Source organism: Myxine glutinosa, chromosome 2 (genome assembly GCF_964187855.1).
Source record: "Myxine glutinosa chromosome 2, kmMyxGlut1.1, whole genome shotgun sequence".
NCBI lineage: Eukaryota > Metazoa > Chordata > Myxini > Myxiniformes > Myxinidae > Myxine > Myxine glutinosa.
Window position 1 is genome coordinate 254,634,277 of NC_136262.1, and position 7,839 is coordinate 254,642,115.

Consider the following 7,839-nt stretch of genomic DNA (forward strand, 5'->3'; position numbering starts at 1 on the left):
TCAGTTGTTTGGCTACCCATCGTCAGTGTTTCAGGTTTTATAATATGCAATATCTATCTATAATTCCAGCAATCTCTGTGTGTGTGTGTGTGTGTGTTTGTCTGTGACCGCTGTTTCTCGACAACCACGGGTCCGATATACTTGAAACTTGCCAGGTATATTGCTGGGGACCCGAGGATGTGCCTTTTCAAGGTTTGAAATTAATCGGACAAGTAGTTACCGAGCTATGGCGATTTAGCCGTTCGCCGTTCGCTTTGGCGTTGCGAATGGACCAAACCATTTCATGTAAATAGAGGGGGGGGGTTCTGTGGTCGTTGCGAATGGACCAAACCATTTGATGTAAATAGAGGGGGGGGGTTGTCACCGTACTCGCAAGCCGTTCGCTTTGCCTTTGGCTTTGCGAATGGACCAAACCATTCCATGTAAATAGAGGGGGGGGATATAATTTTAGATATATATATAGTACGGGCATGCCCTAGTCTATCTATAATTCCAGTAATCTCTGTGTGTGTGTCTGTGTGTTTGTTTGTCTGTGACCGCTGTTTCTCGACAACCACGGGTCCGATATACTTGAAACTTGCCAGGTATATTGCTGGGGACCCGAGGATGTGCCTTTTCAAGGTTTCATATTAATCGGAGAAGTAGTTACCGAGCTATGGCGATTTATTTACCAACCGTTCGCTTTGGCTTTGCGAATGGACCAAACCATTTCATGTAAATAGAGGGGGGGGTTCTACCGTACTCGCAAGCCGTTCGCTTTGGCTTTGCGAATGGACCAAACCATTTCATGTAAATAGAGGGGGGGGGGTTCTGTGGTCGTTACTGCCACGTGGTTTCAAAGTTTTTTTTTTGTTGTTGTTGTTTGCACGCATGTTTTTTTGCACCCACGTACGGGCACGCCCTAGTAATTATAATAGAATGAAAGTTCCTCAGAATGGTTTATTTATACAAGCCCAAGCTGTACAAGTACAAATTAATTTCATGTAATGTACATGAAGGGAGCAGCATAGAGTGAAACTCTTATACCAACTGAGAAGTGGCCATTCGTTTCTCAAAACCTGGAATTCAAAAAGGGGGGAGGACAGGAAATGGCGGGAGGGAGGAGGAATTAAATAAAAAAAGTGAAAAACATTTAACATTTATCAAGACAACATTATGTGAAACTTGAAGAGAAAAATTGAACCTATTTTGTACAATATCAATATATATCTACCAATTAAAACCACAGGGATGGAGAGAAAATACCAAGATGTATAATTTATCTTTTATTAAACTCACTATCCTTGTCCTTGTGTTTTACACTTCTCCCTTCCCCCCCCCCCCCCCTTCCCATGCCTCCTCCCCCCGGGCCCTCTCCCTTCCACACATCTCCCTGCTCTCGGATGTTGTGTTTGTGTGCTTCCCCTTCTCTCCCCATCTTGTCTTCCGCTCCCTCTTTTTGTGTATTTTGTTTGTCTGGTTGATTTGTTTGTGAAGTAAATGTTAGCTCTTTCACGAGCCTCGATTCAGTATACCAAAAAAAAACTATAACAGGCAATTAATAAAACGTTTAAAATATCCATAAATTGAATATTAAAACAAATAATCATGAACCAGATTCAGTGGTGTTAGAGTTAGAGTGTCTGCTCAGAGTCTGGGAAGTCGGTGGTTCAGACCCCAGCCGAGTCATACCAAAGACTCAACAAGAATGACCACACTGTGCTTGCAACCTGCGATACAAAATATATATATTTCCGCCTCCTCTGTGCTCTCAACTTTCTCGTCCTTACTGTTGCAGTTATTATACAATTCATGTCTGAGGGTCTTCACGGTTTGGTTCAATATCAAATACGAGTTGGACAGACGGCTTCCTTCTGTGTCCATCTTGTCCACCCCATCCTTGCATGTTTTGCGTCCTGGTTTTAATTTAACAGCCTTGGGGGAGGAGAGCGAGGGAGTGGGAGGAGGAGGAGGGGAGAGGGTGGGAGAAGGTGGAAGGCAGTTGGGGAGGACAAGGAGGGTTGGGGAACAAGGACTGGGGTAGTGGTGGAGGAGGAGGGGTGGGAGAGTGGAGGAGGAGGGGTGGGAGAGTGGAGGAGGAGGGGTGGGAGAGTGGAGCAGGAGGGGTGGGAGAGTGGAGGAGGAGGGATGGGGGAGTGGGAATTGTGTGGGGTAGTGGTGGAGGAGGGGGGCGGGGAAGTGGAGGAGGGGGTGGGGAGGTGGAGGAGGGGGTGGGGTAGTGGAGGAGGAGGACGAGTGGGGGAGTGGGAGTTGTCTGGGCTGTGAGTGTTGTTACAAGTATATCTTTTTTGTTTGGTTCTGGGACCACAACATATATTAAACTCAATTTTTGCATATATTGGTGAAAGGGAAAGTGTGTGTGTGTGTGTGTGTGTGTGTGTGTGTGTGTGTGTGTGTGTGTGTGTGTGTGTGTGTGTGTGTGTGTGTGTGTGTGTGTGTGTGTGTGTGTGTGTGTGTGTGTGTGTGTGTATAACCATCGCTGCCGCTAACCAATTATGTCAACAGGGATTGGTAAGAATCCAACTGCTCTCCTCCATGGATATTTCTACGAGTCTGATTTTCATTCAGGAACACAATTGTAGTTAACCATCCTGAACTAGCCATTCTTTTGTCCAAATGCTGAAAATGATGTTTAAAAGTTTATTTAAATTACAGATTTCACACGAGCAACGGCAGGTTAAAAGTGCCCAACAAGCAGAACCGAGTTGTTGAAAACAAACATACACGACAGGTCTAGTTAGCATTCATACATAATTTCAAAAATCACGTATTCCAAGCCAGTTTATCTCTTGTATTTTAGAATTTATAAGAGCAATCCATTTAAATTACGACAACGTATCGGTTTATCTGGATAAGAGTTAACGGGATGACAAATGGAGTGAAAGTTGAAACCAAAATGAATACGATCATGAAAACTATAGGCGGCACATTGCAAACACACCTGTTGTGCTGCTATTTACGATGCCATAACAGCAACACTTTCTGCCTCTTAATTTTCTTCTGGAGTTGTAGGACACCATAGAGCAATGCCTCGGCTGTGGGAGGGCAGCCTGCAGATAGGAGAGGCCGTTTACATCGGACAAAATGAGCACATTGAAGGATATCAAATTCGGGATATGATGCACAACATCAGCCAGCTCCCCAACACCCACCTGGCACGTAGGGTATCCACAGGTACGATGCGGTCACAGCCTCGTACCACCGCATACGAGTAGTGGTAGTATCCTCCTCCATTAGCACAACTAATGATAGGACACAGGTCAATCGTAGCTACAAAAGTCAGTGTTATTTTGTCAATTATCAAGTTGGTAAATGACGTGATGCACGTCAAAAAAAAAAACATGGGGTGTGTTACGTGCTCCTCCCCGACCCCCTGGTCAGACTCCTCTCGGGGTACCTCCGAACCCCGAGAGGAGCCACGGCAGAAAAATGTGTTATTCCATGTCAAAATCAATATTGCAACCACACCAATGGTTATCAACAAACAAATAATGTATTAAAAATCACACAGGAATAACGATACAACAATGATAGCAATCAACAATACAATCAACACATCTTATGATGGTACCATCTGCTAGGGTAAGATAACTCACTGTGCTCCAAGTGAGTGAAAAAGAACACTCCCCAATGTCTCTATAACTCAAAGGAGATCCCCTCCAGCGAGTGTCAGAGCGAGATCAAATCGAAACCCGAACCCCGTTCAGATGACGGGCCCGGTCACACTGACAAAACAGCTCACAGGCGTAGGCGGCCGAAGCGGCATAAAGAGTCACGTGGTCCAAAACCGTGTCAGGCAAACTCACGGAGGAATGGGAATCCAAAGGCGCCCTCCAGATATGTACGTTCACTGTTCAGTCGGCGAACCGCAAATTAATCTTCAAACTCCGCGTTGTGCACACACATCCCCGACAGACGACAGGATGGTGACAGAACTGACGCGTAGCAAAGACCTTTTGCGATGAACAAAGCACGAGGGTCAAAATGGCCGACGGCTCGTACTTGAGTCGAAACGACCCGGCGATGATTGATTCGTCAGAATCCCAACGCCGAACCTGACCACGCAGGTTTGTCAATCCCAGCGATAACACCTATCGCAGGAATTCCTTTCAAGGAACTCAAAGTTCACTCGCGACTTTCGTTCGACAATGCTCGCTATGGAGCTTGAAGCGACTCGCTTCTTGTCCGACTTCACTCGCCCCGCCTCCTCTCTCCCTCTCCTCTTCTTCCTCCTCTTCCGGTTCCCGATCCGGTTTCCTGTTTCATTTAACATTAACATTTTTACCTTGTGACAATAATAATGGCTATCTCCCTCGAACAATAATAATAATATGACATAGAACCAGAAATGTTTCAAGGGGATGAAAACCACAACGGAAGTGACAAATCCGTAACAGGTGCAAGCAACTTTTTCACTTGAATAAACCTTCTGGGCTCCTGGACTACCAGATGGAAGCCTCTCCTCAGTGAAAGACACATGAACGCCCACAGAATCCTGTTTCTCACAGTCTGAGAGTCCTTTAGGAGCTTTTTTGCAAACTCCAAGCGGGCTTTCACGTGTCTTGTTTTGTGGCAACTTTTGTCATAATCCATCCACAACTTTTTGAAATATCGTGCTCTACATGGTGAAGAATATATGTATCCATATATCAATGGTGAAGAATCACTTAAAAATTAAAAAGAAACTCTTGTATCCAGATGCAGATTTGCATCTTCACCAAAATCGAATCGATTCATCCTGGTCATACTCCAAAACCTGTTCACCAAGTTTCGTCGGAATCCGTCCTCAACATTTTGAGATATCGTACTATATACAGTCACTTCCGGTACACAGATATTGAAGGACTTCCGGTCCCTCGAGCGACGAGGCTTGCTTCGATCTCTCCACGGCATCAAAGTTTGAGTGTTTTCCCGTTCGTTTCTTTGTCAAATTTCCGCTGGGCATTTTGATGTGTATGCGTTATTGTGTTTCTATTTGGTTTTGGTGCAAATTTGTGCGCAATTAGTCGTTTTTTTTGTTTGCACCTCGTGGGGCCTGGTCTCTCCAGGCTCCCTCCCCCCCGTCAGTGTTTTGTGAATATGGGTTCTTTCCTTCATAGTATTTGCTTGTTTCTTTGATTTTCTTTTCTCCCCCCTACCTCTCACGAACATCTTACCCTTTGTCCAGCGTTTTGAAAACAGAACAAACAAATAAACAAAAAAAAAAAAAAAATTCTATATTAATTCTTTCTCTTCTCCAGGACACGTGCTTGTTCGCTCTCCTCCTCGTCTCGACTTGTGCCCCGCCCCCTATATCTCGTTTTTCTTCCACCTCTGCTCCTGCATTCTCAAATCCACGTTCTCACTTAGAGACTTTTCCCAGATTGTTTTTCATGGTTTTGTTTAAATATTATTTGAATATGTTTAAACCGCAGCCGTGATGCTGACGCCGCCCTCCCCCCCCCCCCCCCCCCCCAGAATTTCCATATTTTAAACGTTTCCCAGTGTATACCCTGGATTAGAATAGGTACACCGTATCCCTGCGTGCCGTAAGAGACGACTAAGAGGGTTGGCGTCAGGAAGGGCATCCGGCCATACAAACATTGCCTCAAAAAGAGAACCATGACAGTTACAACTACATATGGGCAGGGTACAGCCCGAAGTGAAGATCGGTTTCTGAGGTCTGGGACATGGAATGTAGGGACAATGACAGGGAGATCAGGAGAAGTGGTGGAAGTATTGGTCAGAAGAAGAGCGGACATATGTTGTGTGCAAGAGACGAGATGGAAGGGAAGTGGTGTGAGAATGGTGAAGGGTAGGCAGGGACAGAAATACAAGTTTATGTGGCAAGGGTGCCTGGAGGGCGTGAATGGTGTTGGTGTCCTGTTTTCTGAGGAGTTTGTAGACAGTGTGGTGAGAGTGACTAGAGTGAGTGATAGGTTGATGATGGTGAAAATTATGATTGGAAAGCTCTTGGTGAACGTCATCTCCTTGATATGCTCCGCAGGTTGGTTGAAGCGATGAAGAGAAAGACAAGTTCTGGTGTGCAATAGAGAAGCTGATGGAAAACGTGAAAGATGAGGAAGTTGTTGTGGTAGGAGGAGACCTAAATGGACATGTGGGAAGGAGTATGGATGGTTTTGACGGAGTTCATGGGGGTTACGGACATGGTGTGAGAAATGGAGAAGGTGAAAGGATTTTGGAGTTTGCTGATGGAGCTGATTTGTTCATTTGTAATACTCAGTTCCAGAAAGAGGATAATAAGCTTGTTACATACATGTCAGGTGGGTCGACGACAACCGTTGACTACCTGATGGTGCGTAGGCAAGATAGGGGGCACCTCCGGGACACAAAGGTGATCCCGGGGGAGGAGGTTGTTTCACAGCACCACTTGGTTGTCTGCGACATAAGGGTGAAAGGTGCGAGGAGAGCTCGGCGGATGAAGTACCAACCGAGAATGAAGGTGTGGAGGTTGAAAGAGGTGACAGTAAGGGAGGCATTAAAAGAGAGAATGAGTAGGGTCGAGGATGATGTGGTTGAGCTTGAAAGTGGTTGGATGTCAATGAAAGCTAGTCTGTTGGGAGCCGTTGGTGAGGTATGTGGATGGACAAAAGGACCACCGTGGCACTCGGAAACATGGTGGTGGGATGATGAAGTTGGAAAGAGGATTGACGAGAAGAGGAAGAAGTTCAAGGAGTGGCAGAAGGCGAAGGGTACGGGAGCAGAAACAGCAGAGCATGAAACTTATAAGGCAGCCAAGAAGGCTGCAAAGAAAGAGGTAGCAAAGGCGCAGGAGGCATGGAGGAAAATGTTCGGAGAACGTTTGGATTCGGAAGAGGGTCAGAAAGCAGTATTCAGGATTGCAAAGCAGATAGCGAAAGAGAGGTGTGATGTGATGGGGGTGAGTTGCTTGAAGGATGAAGTGGGACAAATCGTTGTCGACCCAGATGAAAGGAAGATGGAAAAGATATCTGGAAATGCTGTTGAATACAGAGAATAATAATAATAATAATAATTCATTTATTTTGTATAGCGCTTTTCCAGAAGCCCAAAGGCGCTTTGACAGAGTGGAAAACATAATGCATAACAATACATGAAAACAACAATTGCAAAAAGACAAGAATCAAGAAAACAAACAGCAGCGATATACGGCATATATATAAGACAAGAATCAAAAAGACAAGACAAGAATCAATAGGGAAATATTTAAAGCAAAAGGAGGGAGAAGGAGAAGAGATAGTCAGGGGTTAAATGCTGTGGGTTGAATGTTGAATGCAGCGTTGAACAGGTGGGTCTTTAGTGATGTTTTGAATGTGGTGAGTGAGGAGGAGTCTCTGATGGTGTGAGGTAGTGAGTTCCAGAGGGTGGGAGCAGCGATGGAGAAGGCCCTGTCCCCCCAGGATCTGAATTTGGTCCGGATGGAGGGGGTCAGGAGGTTGGTAAGGAGGTCAGGAGGTTGCCATCCCTTATTCCCCCATTAAATGTCGTGCCCAGGTCCACCGCACCACACGTAGACAACTTTCGGACATCTTCCTAGTTATTCTTAATCTATGTCAGTTAAGGCCTCGTTTCCATTAATTATGACTCTTCGTTGCACCAGAATGTGATTATATGGCACCAGTAGTGAGTTTAGGACCTTCCCATACCTCCTCCCATCTTCTTCCCCAAACAACAACAACAACAACAACTACAACTACAACTACAACTACAACAACAATTACAACAACAACTACAACAACGGCGCGCGCGGGGAGTGTGCGTCCTCCCTCCGGCTCGGTTAGCCGCCATTATCCATGCGCCCCACGGGGTTACCACGAAGGGGCTGGCTGTCAGCTCCTCGTCAAGGGCGGAGCCTGGTAA

The 7,839-nt window shown here is 45.7% G+C and overlaps 1 long non-coding RNA gene across 1 annotated transcript; it reads right to left on the bottom strand.

Annotated features, from left to right (window-relative positions):
* Window positions 1-29: 29 nt before the first annotated feature.
* LOC144890737 (uncharacterized) lies at window positions 30-5,425 on the bottom strand. The gene is made up of 3 exons (XR_013622507.1): window positions 3,153-5,425; window positions 2,942-3,050; window positions 30-1,058 (listed from the first exon to the last, which is right to left on the bottom strand). It is a non-coding gene; the product is annotated as an uncharacterized LOC144890737 (long non-coding RNA).
* Between the last annotated feature and the right edge of the window lie 2,414 nt (window positions 5,426-7,839).